Source organism: Meriones unguiculatus, chromosome 7 (assembly GCF_030254825.1).
Source record: "Meriones unguiculatus strain TT.TT164.6M chromosome 7, Bangor_MerUng_6.1, whole genome shotgun sequence".
In the NCBI taxonomy this organism is placed as follows: domain Eukaryota; kingdom Metazoa; phylum Chordata; class Mammalia; order Rodentia; family Muridae; genus Meriones; species Meriones unguiculatus.
This window is the reverse complement of record NC_083355.1, coordinates 32563122-32579027: the sequence shown is the minus strand read 5'-3', so window position 1 is coordinate 32579027 and position 15906 is coordinate 32563122. Positions and strand designations below refer to the sequence as shown.

Genomic DNA, 15906 nt, shown 5'->3' with positions numbered 1-15906 from the left:
TGTAGGCTTCTGTCATACCTCATGTTCTGTAATGCTTGGTCTCTGTGAAGAAAGGGTTTGTTTTTTTTTTCCTATTGCATTTCAAATGTTATTTACATATGACTTTACTTATTTACTGCATTTATTTGGCTAGCTATTTTTGTGGTGGTGCTGGAGATCAAATCCGGGAAGGTTTCATGAACTGCAGGCTCAGGGAGGGGTAAGGTAGGGTAGGGGCTACCCCACCTAGAGGCTAAGCAGCCTGCCTCTTCAGCAGACGAATGATAAGGATGAAAAGAGCTGGAGGAGAAGCAGCAGAGTAAAGTGGACTTAGAAACAAGCAAAGAAGTTGGATGGGATGGCACCCACCACATGGTAACCCAGCACTTGCAAGGCAGAGACAGGAGGATCTGGAGTTCACTATGTAGCCTTAACTACATAGTGAGTTCAAAGCTAGCCTAGACTAAAGGTGACCCTGTGTCAAGCAAGCAAGCAAATAGGCAAGGCAAGCAATGGAAAGACTAAAATATAATCCTCTCTCTACCCCCTCGCCCACAGAAAAGGAACATACACAAAAGGAATAAAGTACTCTCTCCTGGGATCTGCATTTGAGTGACAAAAGCAAGGAAGCCAGGAGCCAAGTTGTGACGCCTGCAGAGGGCTCCAGAGCAGCTGTAGTTTTGCTTCTTTTCTTTTTAAAGATTTTTTTTTTTTTGGTCTTATGTGTGTGGGTACTTTGCTGGCATGTATGTGTCTGTATACCACATGCCTGCAGCGCCCAAAGAAGCCAGAAGAAGGCATTGGATCTCCTGGGGCTGGAGTTACAGACGGTTGCGAGCCACCTTGTGGTTTCGGGGAATTGAACCCGGGTCCTCTGGAAGAGCAGCCAGTGAGTGCTCTTAACCACCGAGACTTCTCTCTAGCACATGCAGTTTTGTGTCTTGAAGTGGGTAGCCACAGGGTGTTTGTGGCTTGATAATTCATTACACTTACATGCTTTTGCAGTTTTCTGTATCTATTTAATTTTTAAGAAGTTGAGGGGCTGCCAAATTGCCTCAGAGGCTGGCGAGATAGCTCGGAAGGTGTTGCCACCAATCCTGACAGCCTGGGTTTGATTCCCTCAAGCCACACAGTGGGAGAGAGCTGACATCCACAACTTGTTCTCTGACCGCCACTCGCGGTGTGTTCCACAGTGCAGGTACATGCTCACCATAAACGGGATGAAAATATTTTCAGAGCTGGGGGTGTACCGATGTGGCTCAGCTGGGGCACAGAGTCAGAGTTTGATCTCCAGAATCACATATACTGGGTGTCTTGGCTCAGGAAAAGTGAGGCCAGAGGATCAGAGGTTCAGGAGACTGGTTAAATGAGGGTGGTAATGTCTGGAGTGTAGACCACGTGAGGAGGAGGAGGAGGATAGTTGTGTGTGTATATTTGTCCTTTGCATGGATGGGCGAGTCCTCAGTCGTCTGTGTCCTGCCCTTCCCCCTCCCCCTTTCTCTCAGTTATGGTCTGTGTTGCTATACTCTTTACCTTCATTTACTTCTCCTGAGCATGGGTTCCTTGGGTGGTGGTGGTGTGTGTGTGTGTGTGTGTGTGTGTGTGTGTGTGTGCATGATCCTAAGCACATACCCCACAGTCATCTTCGTATCGCAGTTGTCCATTTCTTTCCTTCTTGTTACACTGGAGAAGGCAGGGCCATGCCAAGGCACTGGCAGAAAAGGGACAATGGGAGAGTCTTGATGGTATGAAGATACCTCCCCAAATACTCCACCTACCCAAAGCTAGCTGGAAGGCTTTTTTTCTGAATCTCACACTTCCTCTGGGCTTTGGCTTTCCTCTGCCTAGATATAAGGTTTTCTAGGAGCCAGCCAAAGTTTGGTCTAGGGTAAGGCTGGGTCACATGTGGTGGAAAGACACAGCAGGCAGGAAGACTCCCCTTTTGGAGATAGCTACCCACAGTCCTCTGTCTGCCCCTGATAATTAGGATAAATCACTTGATAATTAGAGTAAATCAAGGCTTTATTCAGGGGGTTTTGGTTTTGGTTTTTTCAGGACAGGGTTTCTCTGTCTTCTCTGCCTTGGATGTCCTGGAACTTACTCTGTAGACCAGGCTGGCCTGGAACTCACAGAGATCCGCCTGCCTCTGCCTCCAGAGTGCTGGGATTAAAAGTGTGAGCCACCACGCCCAGCTAAGGTTACATTCAGGAGTTGGGCTTTTCTCTGGGTTCTAGAACAGGGCTGCCTGACGGAACATGGAAATGCCCTGATACATGTACTGTTCAGCACGATGGCCGCTAACCACAAACATGAGAATCAGCCTTCAGATCCCTAGCACTCACGTAAATGCTGGGTGGGTAGAAATCCCAGAGCCTGGGAGGCAGAGACCTGGAGTCGCCTGAGTGTGCTCGCTGCCTGGGAAGGCTGACTAGCTGAACCAGGAAGCTGTGGTTTCAAGTACGAGAACTTATGTAATATGTAAGGTGGAGAGTGGTCAAGGAAGCACTTGACATCAGTCTTGAGCCTCCTGAGGCATGTGCAAACATGTGAGCCCCCACACAATCACATGCACACACACACACACACACACACACACACACACACACAGAGTGAGAGAGAAAGAACAAATGCTACCTGCTTGACAGGATGCTCTAGATGGCGTGTCCTTTTGTAAAAGTTCTCCGTTGAAATCTTATCTCAAGTGAAGCAGAGCTGCCATTGACCACAAACGCCCCCACCCCCACCTCCCTTCTCCCCATCCTTGTGTGAGCGATAAGCAAGCAGGAAACCATGCTCCAACAATTCTACCTTGGGCGGGCCCGGGCCTCAGAGAGTGGCATCCCATTCAGGCAAGGCCGGGCTCCCTTATAGCTCCCCTCTAGGAAAGTGGAACCAGTGCCAGCTTCTGGCTGGTGGCAGGTGTGCCTGTGTGAGGCCCAGCCATGGGAGTAGTGTGCCGCCATTTCTTATGGTGGAGCCAAAGTTTTGGCCCCAAGTAGGAGAGAGTTTGGTCTTCTGCAAGACACCCCGTGTTTTATAGATGTGCGTGCGTGTTTTTGAGCAAGATGGGTGGAGGGCAAGTGACCGGGACTGCACTGGGGTACAGACGAGCCCACTTTTGATGGTCTCCCTTGGACTTTCCAAGTTCATGATGGCGTGAAACCGTATCCACAGAGCAGGTCCGTGTCTCACTTTTGGTGCAAGACACATTCAACACAGTAGATGAGGTTGTCCACCCTCGGCATGAAGCAGGCTTTGTGTCAGGTTTCTCTGCCCCGCTGTAGGCTGACGTAAGTGTCCTGAACCCATTCAAGGCATGTAGCACTGTGGTGTCTGGAAAGAAGGTGTATGAAATGTGTTTGTGACTTATGATAGTTTCAATCCACAATGGGCTTATCAGGATCCAACTTATTCTTCACCCCCGCTTTCCCACGCCTAGAGCCTGGAAGCCTTCTGCTGTCCCTGTCCCCTGAGTGAGTGGTCTGTGCCCACCACAGCAGCCTCTAGGTGGGCGCACCTTGTTCTCTCAGGCCAGGCTGTTGCCCTTTTCTTCCTACAGCAGATTCTCCTACTGTTCTAGGTTCTCAGATACATGCTCCTCCCACCTGCCCCCCGCAAACAAACTTTTTAAATCTCTCAGTGTATCACATCCCAACAATCCCGAGTGTCTGTCCAGCAAGTATCCCAGCCTGCTGTCTCTCCCAGCCCGGTGGCGTGTGGGACCCTGCAGGCCATGTGAAGAGTCCTCATCAACAGGAGTGCCATTGTATCCCAGCCCACTCTGTGCAGATGGGGACAGAGCCCCTCTGTGTTAGCCAGGATTTCCTGTGTGCTGATTGCTCTTTCTGAGTTGCCCGAGTGGCGCTCCCTTCTGCTCCTGGTTTGTTGTGCTCTAAAATGCAGTGCCTCATTCTATCCAAGTAAGCAAGATTCATTCACTTATGCATGCGTGTGTGTGTGTGTGTGTGTGTGTGTGTGTGTGTGATTGTGTGTGTGTAAAACATACACTATATGAAAGTTACCATTTAACCTTGAACAATTAAATAATATTTATTTTGTATGTATGTGTGTGTATGTGTGTGCGTGTGTGTGTGCATACTACCCGGTGGTCTATTCAGTTAATGGACTGTTGCTTCTACCTGCGGACTGCATAGGCAGTTCTGTCAATACTGGTGTAATGACCTGTCTGTACCCCTGTTTCAACAGTTTGTGTAGCTACCCATGAACAGAATGACCGGATCACATGAAAATTGTTTCCTACTTTTTTGAGGCTCTACCAAATTCCTTTGTCACACCGAACCATTTCATATTCCTACTGATACTGTACTTACTATTTTCAAATCTTTTTAAACTACTGAAATAACACAGGGAGCCCGGTGTGATGGTACAGACCTCTGTCCCAGCTCTCAAGTGATGGGGGGAGGAGGATCAGTTCAGGTTACCTTTGGCTCCAGAGCAAGTTTGAAGCAAGCCTGGGCTGCCTGAGAATCTGTATTAAAAATTAAATAATCACGGACCATGTCCTTAATCCCAGCAAAGGCAGGTGGATCGCTGAGAGTTCGAGGCCAGCCTGGTCTACAAAGTAAGTTCCAGGATAGCCAGGGCTGTAATACAAAGAAACCCTGTCTTGAAACACACACACACACACACACACACACACACACACACACACACAACTTTAATGAATAATTAAACATAAAAAAATCAAAGTGGTGGCCTTAGTGGCAGCACCTCTTGTTATTTGTTGCTGCCACTGAGAGATAAGAAGTGGGTGATTTCTCTGTTTACATGCGCTCTGCCAGATTGTTGCCTGTATGTGTGTGTGTGGGGGGGATACGGTGTCGGTTGCGTCTTGCCCTGGGGAAGCCAGGATCCCAGAGCCACCTTCCCACAGTCTCAGCTGGTCCTGAATCACTCCCCGGTGCTGCTCTAAGTAACCAGAGCTGTGAGCTTCCTTGTGCCTCAGGGCCACCCACCTGGCCTTAGGAAGTTGGCAGACAGGTCAGGCCACCCTTCCCTCTGGGAATACCACGTTTCGCTTCAGCAAGGAACTCAGCCTGAGTGGGGAGGTGAGCAGCAGGCTGGGGTGTGGGGCGGGGTGCACAGGCGTTTGAGTGCACACACAGACATGAATGGGAGCGAAGCTATTAGCATACTAGGTGCTGGTGGTATTGGGGGAAGGGTATTCACTATGATAGCTTAGGGGGGAGCCCCAAAACACATAGTCCCTTCACACGCTTAGCAAGACCTAGTTAGGCCTGGCAAAAGGCCACCTGGGAAGCCAAAGCCCAGACAGTCATTTGCCAGCACCTTTCTCTGCAGAGGCCCCCGGGCAGCTGCTGGGAGAGAGGACACAGAGGCCTGGAAAATCCATAAACGGAGTAATCAGCCCCTGTGCCTTGGCCCCTTGACTCTGTTTATTGCTTCCTGCCCCGGAAAGCCCTTTACAAACACAGCCGCTTTGAGGGGGGGGTGAGTGGGACCTGGTGGGTGGCCCGCTCAAGCTGGGCGTCCAGAGTGCCCAGGGAAGTGTCCCCGAACAAGCCTACTGATTGTTCTCTGTTTTTTGCTGCCACCCTGCAGATTCCGAGGAGCAGGGTAGGAGGATGGGGATGGATGAAAGGAGGGGGTTGGTATCTGAGAGTGAGAAGACCCTCAAAGAAAGGCAGTGGCCTAGAGAGCTTTGTACGTTGTCATTGACAAAGGCAGGGGTCTCACTGATCATTTCTTTCAGGGCCCCAGGGTTAAGCTCTGATGGGCAGAAGCAGAATGAAGATGTTGTCTGTTGGGGAGCCTGCAGGGTGGAAAAGGGAGTGGGGACATGGTGGCCATTTCCTAGGGCCTGAGGACAGCGGTAGTTCAAGTGTTTGTAGGCCTGGCTCAGAAGTCTTCCTGAGACAGGATTTCATGTAATCCAGGCTGGTCTTGAACTTGCTGAATAGCTGTGCTTGTAAGCATGCACCACAATGCTCCAAATGAAGTCTGTTTCTCTTCCTTCCTTTCTTCCTTCCTTCCTTCCTTCCTTCCTTCCTTCCTTCCTTCCTTCTTTTTTCCCTTACTTCCCTTTTCTTTGCATTACATTTTTTGTTTTGTTTTTTTGAGACAGGGTTTCTCTATGTAGCCTTGGCTGTCCTGGACTCACTTTGTAGACCAGGCTGGCCTCAAACTCAGAGAGCTGCCTGCCTCTGCCTCCCAAGTGCTGGGATCTCAGATAAGAACAGGTTGTTTTTTTTGTTTGTTTGTTTGTTTTTCCTCCTCATTCACTGCCTGTTCTCTCTGGTAACCACATTCCCTCCCTGCTTAGAATGAACTACACCTCATGTCTTTCCTACCAGGACTCATGGCTGAGCTGTAATTCTTTGGTTTTTGTTGTCGATTATTTTTAAAAGGAATTTGATTATTACGCTTATTTACTTACTGTATGTTCAGTGGCTGTAGGGAGCAGGGGTAGGGATGTGCCTGGCACCTGTGTTGTCAGAGGACTACTTTTGGGAATTGGAAGTTGGCTATCTCTCCTTTTACCATGGGAGTTCCAGGGATTGAACTCAGGTTGTCAGGCGTGGTGACAGGTACTTTTTTCTTCTTTCTTCTTTCTTCCTCTTCCTCTTCCTCCTCCTCCTCCTTTCTTGCTGAGGTGTTAAATAGCCCAGACAAACCTGAAACTTGGTTTGTAGCTGAGGGTGACCTTGAACCCCCGACCCTCTTGCCTGCATCTTCCAAATGCAGGGATCACAGGCATTCACCACCACGCTCTGGGGAGCATCTGCAGTACCAGCAAGCTGCCTCAGCTGCAGTTCCAGGGCTCCTGATGCCGGCGAGGGCTCTTAGGGCGTTTTTCTCTCATTTGAGACCGATGGGGATGGAGCGCAACACCTGCATGTTTGGAAGAGGAATGCCTTCGTTAGGGAAGCTGGCACATAGACGGTACATAGGCGAGCAGCCTTCCCACAGGAGAAGGGTGGGGTGGGGGGTTCCTCCCACTCAAGATGCTGGCTCCTTCACCTTCCTGGCTTGAGATGCTTCCTTATAATGCTGGCTTGACCTCTCTGACACGGAAGCCCTCTTCTACCCTCTACTGAGGCTTCTCTAATTTAAAAAAGTTCTGGAGTTGGCGTGGTCTGCCTTTGTATGCACTAGAACCTGTGGCTTGCTTGTGCTTTTTTTTTTTTTTTTTTTTAACTTTGTCAGTGCTGGGGATCAAACCCTCAAAGCCAGAACTGTATACAATGTACGTGATAGACAAACTTTCTACACACTGCTACGCTCCTTGCCGTTGGCTTTTCTGAGGTGGGATTTCATAACATAGCCGAGACTGGCTTTAGGCTTGTGATCCTCACGCCTCTCCCTGCCTTTCGAGTGCTGGGATTAGTTTGGTGGTGCATGCCTCCGTGCCAGGCCTGCCTGTGTTCTAAAGGTGGCCTGTGTACGCCAACTTCCACAGGCGACCTGTGTTCTGCTTGTGCAACTGTGAGCATGCCGCACCCTCCCAGCTGCTTTCTGAAAGTAAAATGCTCTACAGTCCTTGCTCAAGAACAAAGGCCCACAGCTTAGCCCTGCATGTTAATGATTTTCAAGTGTGGCCACTTCCTCTTGCCTGGCTTGACTTGCCCTGCCAGGGGTGGAAATGTGACTTCAGTAGTAACACGTGAAGAGAACCCAGGCACAGCTCTAGTAATCTCCACAGCTACTCCATTAAGGACTCAGATTCGAAAAGTGATCATCAGCAAGCAATGTTTGATCACTAGCCAAATATATAGCGTTATCTCTCTCTCCTTTGTGTGTGTGTGTGTGTGTGTGTAAGCCAGGGGACAATGTCAAGTGTCAACTTTTTAAGAATTTATGTTCATTGGTGCTTTGCCTGCATGTCTGTCTGTGAGAGTGTGTCAGAGCTTGGAGTTACAGGCAGTTGTGAGCTGCCCATGTAGATTCGAACCTGGGAGCGCAGTCAAGCTCATCTTTTTGTTTTGTTTTGAGACAAGGTCTTTGCTTTCACTGGACTGGAACTCACTAACTATGCTAGGCTAGCCTATGAGCCCCTACGGTTTTCCCTATCTCTACCCTACTCCATCACTGGGATTATAACCACACTGGGCTTTTCCTTTCCTTTCCTTTCCTTTCCTTTCCTTTCCTTTCCGTCTCTCCTTTTCCTTCTCCTCCTCCTCCTCTTCTTCTTCTGCTTCTTCAAGGCAAGGTCTCTCCCTCTCTCTCTCTCTTTCTCTATGTAGCTTTGGCTGTCTTAGAACTCTCTATATAGAACTCACAGAGATCTACTTGCCTCTGCCTCCCAAATGCTAGGATTAAAGGTATGAGTTATTACTCCTGGCTACAAAAACTGGGTTCTGGGGAATCAAAGCCCCTCATGCTTGCAGGGCTACCACTTTACCAACTGAGCTGTTATCACAACCCTCTATTGTGGGTGTTCTGTTGATGTTCTCTCTCTCTCTTTCTTTTTTTGAGACAGGGCCTCATTATGTAGCCCTGGCTGGCCTAGAACTCTCCACTTAGATGAGGCTGGCCTTGAACTCCTGCCTCTGCCTCCTGAGTGCTGGGATTAAAGGCACGTGCCAACACACCTGGCTTCCTACAGCCTATTTTAACGGTTGATTATGAAAGGATTCAAGGACTGAGAAAGGTCTCACTGCTTCTGGAAGGTTCTCACAGCTGCTGGCTGCTCTTTATGCTGTCTCTGTAATGTGCTGGATAACCTTGCAACCCATTTGTATTCTCCGCACCTTGGTTTTGTCCTGTGCTGGGAGGAAACTCATGTCCACACACCCCAGGCTGCTGCTTCCCACGTCGGAGTCTCTGCAAGTTTGGGCTTGTGGAGCGATTTGGCAGTGCTTTTGTTTGATGACTGTTGACTCAGGCCAGGTGTGCAAACCCAGTGTTTCCAGAATCCTGGTTGGCTCCGGGCTGGAGCTGGAATGAAGAAAATAGATGTTCAGGGGAGGAGGGAGAGGGTGTGGATAATCCAAAAGCCATTTGTTTAGGGCTTGGAGCCAGAGATAAGCTGTTTCTGCAGATTTTCCTAAATCAACCAGACAGGAACTCTTCGTAATGAGCCTTCAATGTATGTTGACCTAATAGTCCGCAATGCTCGCTTTGTACACGTGTGAGCCATCTGGGCCCGCAGAGAGGTGCAGGGATGGAAGGGCTCTCGGAGCTCACATGGTCTTCCCTGCCCATTTTTGCAGAAGGTCCAAAGGGTAAAGAGACTTGCCTGAGGCCACCTGGCTCCTTAGCGATGGAGCTGAAACTACCATTCAGGTCTCCAAACTGTATCGCCCTGTAAGACAGTGGTCCCATGTGACTGTGGATCAGAATGGCCAGGAGCTTGTGAAATTAAGGTTCCCTGGACACATGCTCCCAGCAGTTCCGAGTTAATAGCAGGGTGGAGAATGTGTTCTTAGCAAACCTCTAGGGACATCTGATGACAGTGAATGCCATGCTCTGCAGATGCTACTGGAATACAAAAAGAGTCTGCTTCCCAGGTCTGTAGGAAGGCATACTGTGTATTCCTTGAAGCCAAAGGCCCAGTCAGTTCAGGAAGTGAGAGCAGGAGGGACAGAGCCAAGCTTTAGTTATTTATTTAGCCAGTTTTGAGACAAGATCTCATGGAGGCCAGCCTGGCCTTGAACTGCTATGTAGCTAAGAATGATTTTGAACTTTTTAATCCTCCTGCCTCCACTTCTGTAGTATCGGTAATGCAGGTATGCACCACCATGCCTATTTTATGAGGTACTGAGGCTGAAGCTTGGGGCTTTGGGGCTCTGCGCGTGCTAGGTAAGCACTCAGGCAACTGGATCATAGCACCAGCCGTTTGCCTGGCTTTAAAGCACAATGCAGGCAACCTGAGTGTTAGGAGGCTTGGCACTCTCTTTCCTGCCCTGTGAGATGAGGCTGGTTAGACTTGGCATGGTTCTGGACAACGTGTAGCACACACCTGACTCAGAGTTGACGCCTGTGAAATGGCTGGAGTGAAGTGCAAGGTCATGAGGATCCTGTGACAGGATATGTGAGGAGGGTCTGCCAAGCAGCCATCCACTGCCGGGTTCTAGGTCCTGAGTGATTGCTGGGCGTGGGTGAGGGCAGGCTTCTGTTGAATACTGATGAGTTGCTACTGATTGCTACAGTGGAGGGAAAGGGGTTCTGGGTCTGGGACAAAAACGTCCAGGTCCTTCTGGCTTTGAGAGGCTGAGATGCAGTGACTTTCTGTATCTCACTGTGGGCTAGCCCTAGCAGATGGCGTCTTTCCCTGGCCAGGATCCATTCCCCACTCCCACCTGCGCACCCCAGGGGCTTTCCGTGGTCTGACAAACAGAGACTGCTGCTCTTCATTTTCTGGAAGTAGAAGAGATCTAGGCTCTTGGGAAGCAATGGAGGCTGGTAGAGGGGCTCCTGGGAAGTCTCACCCCTTCCCTGACTATCAGTTCTGAGAGACAGAACTACAAGCCCAGTTGGCCCTTCCCTACAGTCTTGCCAGAGCTGGGCTTGCAGGCTTTTGGCTGGGCGGGCCACTGCCTGGTTCTGCCAGTCCCAACCCAAGTCAGGTCAGCCTGACCCCACCAATGCTGTAAACATGACAGGCACAAATGACAGCTGGGGTAGGGGACACTGGGGGGATTCCGGGGCCTCAGTTGGCTCCGCCATCAGTCTCATGAAGGGAAAGCAGTGCAAAGCATCAGGAAACGAGAGGGCTAGTGGCACCCATGGGGTATATGCATGTACAATTTCAAACCAGCTTCAGAGCTGGGTGAGAGGAGAAGCAGACCAAGTTCCTGGGTTGGGTGAGAAGGAACTAGAAAAAAAACCCTGAGGAGGGATGTCTGTCTGTTACAGTTGGCCTGGAATAAGCATGCGGCATGGTTTAAGTGCACTGGTAAGTGTGGCAACGAACAAGAGCCCGTTGGCACACAGAGGTTTAAGAGATTTTTGTTGGAGGAAGCCACATTATATTCCGGGAGAGTCCTGGCTCGGGAGTCTAAGGATCTGAATCTCATCTCTTCAGCTATTACTCTCTGACCTTTGGCCTCTTGTACCTTTTAGAAATGATCATATGAGGATGCCACTGTCTTTGTGATCAGAGAGACTTTAGTGTGATGGCGGTGATGGAGGTTATCTGGTGGGGAGGGATACTGGATGCCTCCAACTGTGGAACAGGAGCCTTACAACTGCTGGACTATGGAGAGAGGAGTGTCAGTGGGGTAGAGGTAGGGGGACCAAGGAAAGTACAGAGCAGCCAGTGGCTGGGGAAGTAGCTGGCTTTTGCTTTTGCTCTAAACAATCCTATCAACCATCTGTGCTAGGCCTTTCTGGGTAGAATTTCTGACAGTGTCCTGGCTGGTGTGTGTTGTGGGGGTAAGGGTGAGGGTGAGGGTGACCGTCTCTGTGGCAGCTGCTGCCTGTTTCTTTGAAGTTCAGCCACGGGCCAGCCACCCATCCTAGCCTCTGTGCCTCTGCCTGGAATGTCATTCCTGAGCTGCCTAAGCAGTGTTTTTGAGTGCCCTGCAGCCTGCAGGCTGTCTCCCAGAGCCTGAAAACCCAGAGGGCACGCTCCCTGGAAGCCAACCTTCCGTCTTGGGAAGCAGAAAGACTGGGCTACCCAGGCTGGGGTAATAATATTCCAGTTACTCTCCCTTTACAGGCTTCTCTGGGGTCCAGGTCTGGGCAAAGGGACTATGGGGCCCAGCTCCCTGAGGGCTGCAGGATTCCCCTATCCTGAAGCCTTTGTGCTACACACACACACAGTTCCGCTGCAAGGCTGGACTGGGTCCAAGATCACAAGCTGTCCCTGACTCTGCCCTGCTGTGGAGTTTCGGAGTATGAGGGCTTATGCCAACCCTACACCTGCCCAGCCCACCAGGAGTCCCCCTCAGAAGAGGGCCCACCTGAGAGGCGTAGGTCTCCTTGTTTTGCAGACTTGCTGGGAGATGCACGTCATCCACATAGCTGCAGGATCAGGGTCTGCTGCACCCACCCTGGACCACCCCTCCCCCCCACCTTACTGCCTTTGCCCTTTGGCCTCCTATTCCAGACCAGCCCAGTAGCCACCAACCACATCAGGCCCTCAAGCCAAGGTCCTGCCCCCACAATGCTGAGGACAGGGACACCCCATTGCCCACCAGGCATTCATTTTCCCCTTGTATCCTCTGCTAGGAATGAGAGAGTCCCTAACCAAGATTGGGGCAGAGGAGAAATTGTGATGGTAGTGGTTGGGGTTGTCACACTGTCCCAGAAGAAAAGTCTGTCCAAGCAAACCTATCTGGTGGGAGTGGTAGGGAGTCTAAAGCTGTCATTCTTTTTGTTGTTGTTGTCTGGTTCTTTCGAGACAGGGATTCTCTGTGTAGTCTTGGCTGTCTGGAAGTAGCTCTGTAGACCAGGCTGGCCTTGAACTCACAGAGCTCCACCTGCCTCTGCCGGGTGCTGGGACTAAAGGCGTGTGCCACCATGCCCAGCTATGCCTGTCATTCTTAAAACCCGACCTGCTGTGGGCTGGCTTTCTTCTTAAGGCTTTCCCCCCCCCATCACTGTCTTCTGTTGCTGATGTTTTCTTTTAATTAGAGAGACCGTACCAGGGTAACAGCTCAGTTGGTAGAGTGCTCGCCTACCATGGCAGGAAGGTCAGGGGCATGGCAGCACACGCCTAGAATCCCAGCATTTAGCTGGCGAAGGCAGGGTGATGAGTTTAAGGTCATCCCCAGTTCACATAGCAAGTTGGAGAGAGCAAAACATGGACCTTGGGGCCAGACTGTTGATTTCAGATTCAGATTCCACCGCTGCTCAATCCTGTGTAAGCCAGTTCATCTCTCTGAGCCTCAGTTTCCTTTTCTATAAGATGGGTAGGGTGATGGTTTTACTGTGGTGACCTGAGGAGGTAACACATGACAGGCACTTAGCAGGTGCCTTGTCCATCCAAGGCATTCAAATTGCTTGTATCATAATTATCAAAGAAGCAGCTCAAGGGGCCAGGACTGTGGCTCACTGAGAGACCACATGCTTATCAGGCCCAAGGTCCTGGGTTCAGTCCCAGCATCAAAGTCAACAACTGATTGCCACGTAGATAACACACATATGCAAAATGAACCTGAAAAAAAAAATTCGTGGTGCTGCTAGTATTTTGATGCTCTTAGGGTTGTTTGCACATTTTTAAAATAATAAATGAACATGGACGAACATTCTGAAAGTATATGAAAACTTTCAGCTCTCTGTCCCTCTCCACACCCATGTGTACACACTCACCGTCCCCAACCCCTTCCACAGCACACCATGGTCTCACAGTATCACGACTAGACTCACGGGCGCTTTCACTGTTCCTTTAAGTCTTGAGCCATAAGAGACATATTGAGGGACACCCCATTGCCCACCAGGCATTCAAGAGACATATGGAGGGGTGGCTCAGCGATTCAGAGCACTGGCTGTTCTTACAGAGGTCCTGAGTTCAGTTTCCAGTACCCACAGGGTGGCTCACAACCATCTATAGTGGGATCTGCTGCTCTCTTCTGGCGTGCAGGTGTACATGCAGGCAGAACTCATACTCAGCAGGGCATTCCCAGTGGTTCTGATCAGTGGCTGTCCCACGGCTGCGAGGCTCCGCTCTGCTCTGTCCATATTAGGCACGGGTTCAAACTGCAGTATAGAAACACTCCATAGATGCAGAATTCATGAAGCAGTGTGTAGGAGCGCAGTGTGCATCAGTGTGTCCAGGAGAGGCAGGGGTTGGGAGCTTTCATTCCTTAGGCTTTCCTCCGCCGTCCTGAGCTGAGCGCCCAACCCAATGTTACATTGCTTGGCCTAGGTTTTTCCAGGCATGTTCACATGCTAAGTCACTGTAGGGACAGCCCCTCAGTGCTCCAGACTCCAGAGCTCATCATCTAGCGACCTCGAAGCTCCTTCTGTTCAAACTGTTGGGCCTGGGCCAGCATGCAATCACCCTGGAGCTGGGGCAGCTTCCCGTCCCTGAACCTGAGCTGCTGGCGGGCCCCTTCTCCGGGTCTGGGTCTGGACTGTTTCATTTGATTCCAGGCACACACATGTTCCTGCCAGTCCGTTGGGTGGAGCGGGGGAGCAGCCCTTCTCCACCCAATGAGGTTTCTTCTCTCCAGCCCAAAGTTGAACTGTTGGCTGAGCCAGTAGGGTTTGTTGATAGAGGGAAAAATTGTTGTGGAAATATTCCCTAACCCGCCCAGGTTTTGGTTCTATAAACAGTCTGTTACTCCGGCAACTTGACAGCTTTGGTGGGATGGGGAATGGGGGCTTTGTTAAGGAAACTGTTCTTTGTTTTGTTTTGTTTTTGCAAGCTTCAACTTCAACCTCCAGACCCCTCTTCCCTTGCTCCCCGGACTTACGCATTGTTTTATAACTGGAAGGTCCCCATTTAGCACTCCTCAGCTCCTCCAGGGTTAACTTGCACCCTAGGATCCAATGCCAGCCCCCCACTTCCGGAGTTGTGTGCTGTGTGCCCATTCTACTCTCTGTGCCAGGGAACACAGAGTAGCTCTCCCGCCTGACCGCTGTTGTGTTGAATCTGGAATCAGACAGCTTGAGTTCAGATTTCAGCTTGGCCCATTAGCCATATGACCTTGAACAAGTGCTTTACTCTCTCTGTAGCTTGCTTTTCTGTCTGTACTACAGGAGAGGGCAGGAGAATACTTACCGTTTAGGGCTGCAGAGAGCACAAAGTGCATTCACACACGGGAGGTCCCTGCCGTGGTGCCTGGTGAGGAAGGAGGCTTGGGCAGTGGGTCTCAGTCATCGTGGCTAGGCTGCCATTATCATTTGTCTGAGGCATTGTAAGGCCAGGCTGGCCTTGAACTCGCAGAGGTCTGCCTGACTCAACCTTAGTGCAGGCGTGTGAACTGTGACACCCGGCTTTAAAAAGTATTATCTGTTATTACATTGAATGTATTTATTTTTGCTGTGTACATGTGTGCTTAAGCTCACCAAAGCACACAGGTGGAGGTCAGAGGTCAGCCTGTAGAAATCACTTCGCCTCTACCTGGTGGATCCCTGAAATGGAACTCAGAATGTTAGGGGGTGTGACAAGTGCCTGTATACACCAAGCCATGCCACCCCCATACTTATTTATTTGCTTGTTTGTTTTTGAGACAGGGTTTCCCTATGTAGACCAGGCTGGCCTTGAACTCACAGAGATCCTCCTGCCTCTGCCCCGAGTGCCAGAGTGCACCACCACCCACCGCCCCACTCCTGTTTTCTGTTTTGATCTTGGGATTTCCCAGCGTAGCTCATCCAGCATTCCTCCTGGGGTTCCAGGTATGAGCCACCCACGAGCTTAACACAGGAACTGGCTGTGTTATGAATGCCTGAGGAGCTTCGTCTATAATCACCTCAGTTGGAAGCAGAGTTGGGCTCCTTTTATGGTTGCCGACTGTCAGGACAGGGATGAAGGGTTGTGTCCTAAGGGCTGAGGATCTCGGGCCAGATCTGCGCCTGGGGGAGGGACATTAACCTCCTTTGGAGCCTTTTGCCACCGTGCCTCATCCTCACGTACATTTGGCCACAGACTTGGTCACTCGTGTTGATGCAAGAGAGGGAAAAGTGACGAAAGGGTCTCCTGGTTTTTTTTCTCTCCCTCACTTTTCTTCATATGTTTTAAAGAGTTTGAAAGAAAGCCAAACAATAACAAAAATATTTTCAATGTTCTGGTCTTACAGACCCACTTAGAAAGAAGGGAAAGGAACTGTGCCATGTGGTAGCCCTGGGTGTAGGGCTCTAACTTCTCACCTGTGCCTGCTGTCTAGCCTGGAACCCATGTCTCTTCCTAGCAAAGAGTGTGGGAGTCTTTTATTATTATTCTTTCTTTAGAAACTATTCTTTAAATTTATTTTTATTTCTGTGTATGGGTGTGTGTGTGCACCTGTGTATATAATGTGTTTATTCAGGTGCCCACAGAGGCCAGAAGAGGATTTT

General features: G+C 50.2%; 1 protein-coding gene across 3 annotated transcripts in view; it reads left to right on the top strand.

Moving 5' to 3' along the window:
• The window catches only part of Cuedc1 (CUE domain containing 1), an 83109-nt gene that overhangs the window by 39409 nt on the left and 27794 nt on the right, over positions 1-15906 (top strand). Inside the window, exon 1 of one of the 3 annotated variants that reach the window (XM_060387005.1) lies at positions 3775-3899. The exons of the other annotated variants lie outside the window; for them this stretch is intronic. The gene's annotated coding sequence lies outside the window, so the exon portion shown is untranslated. Of the gene's footprint in view, positions 1-3774; positions 3900-15906 lie in introns of those variants that run through there. 3 annotated transcript variants of the gene reach the window in all.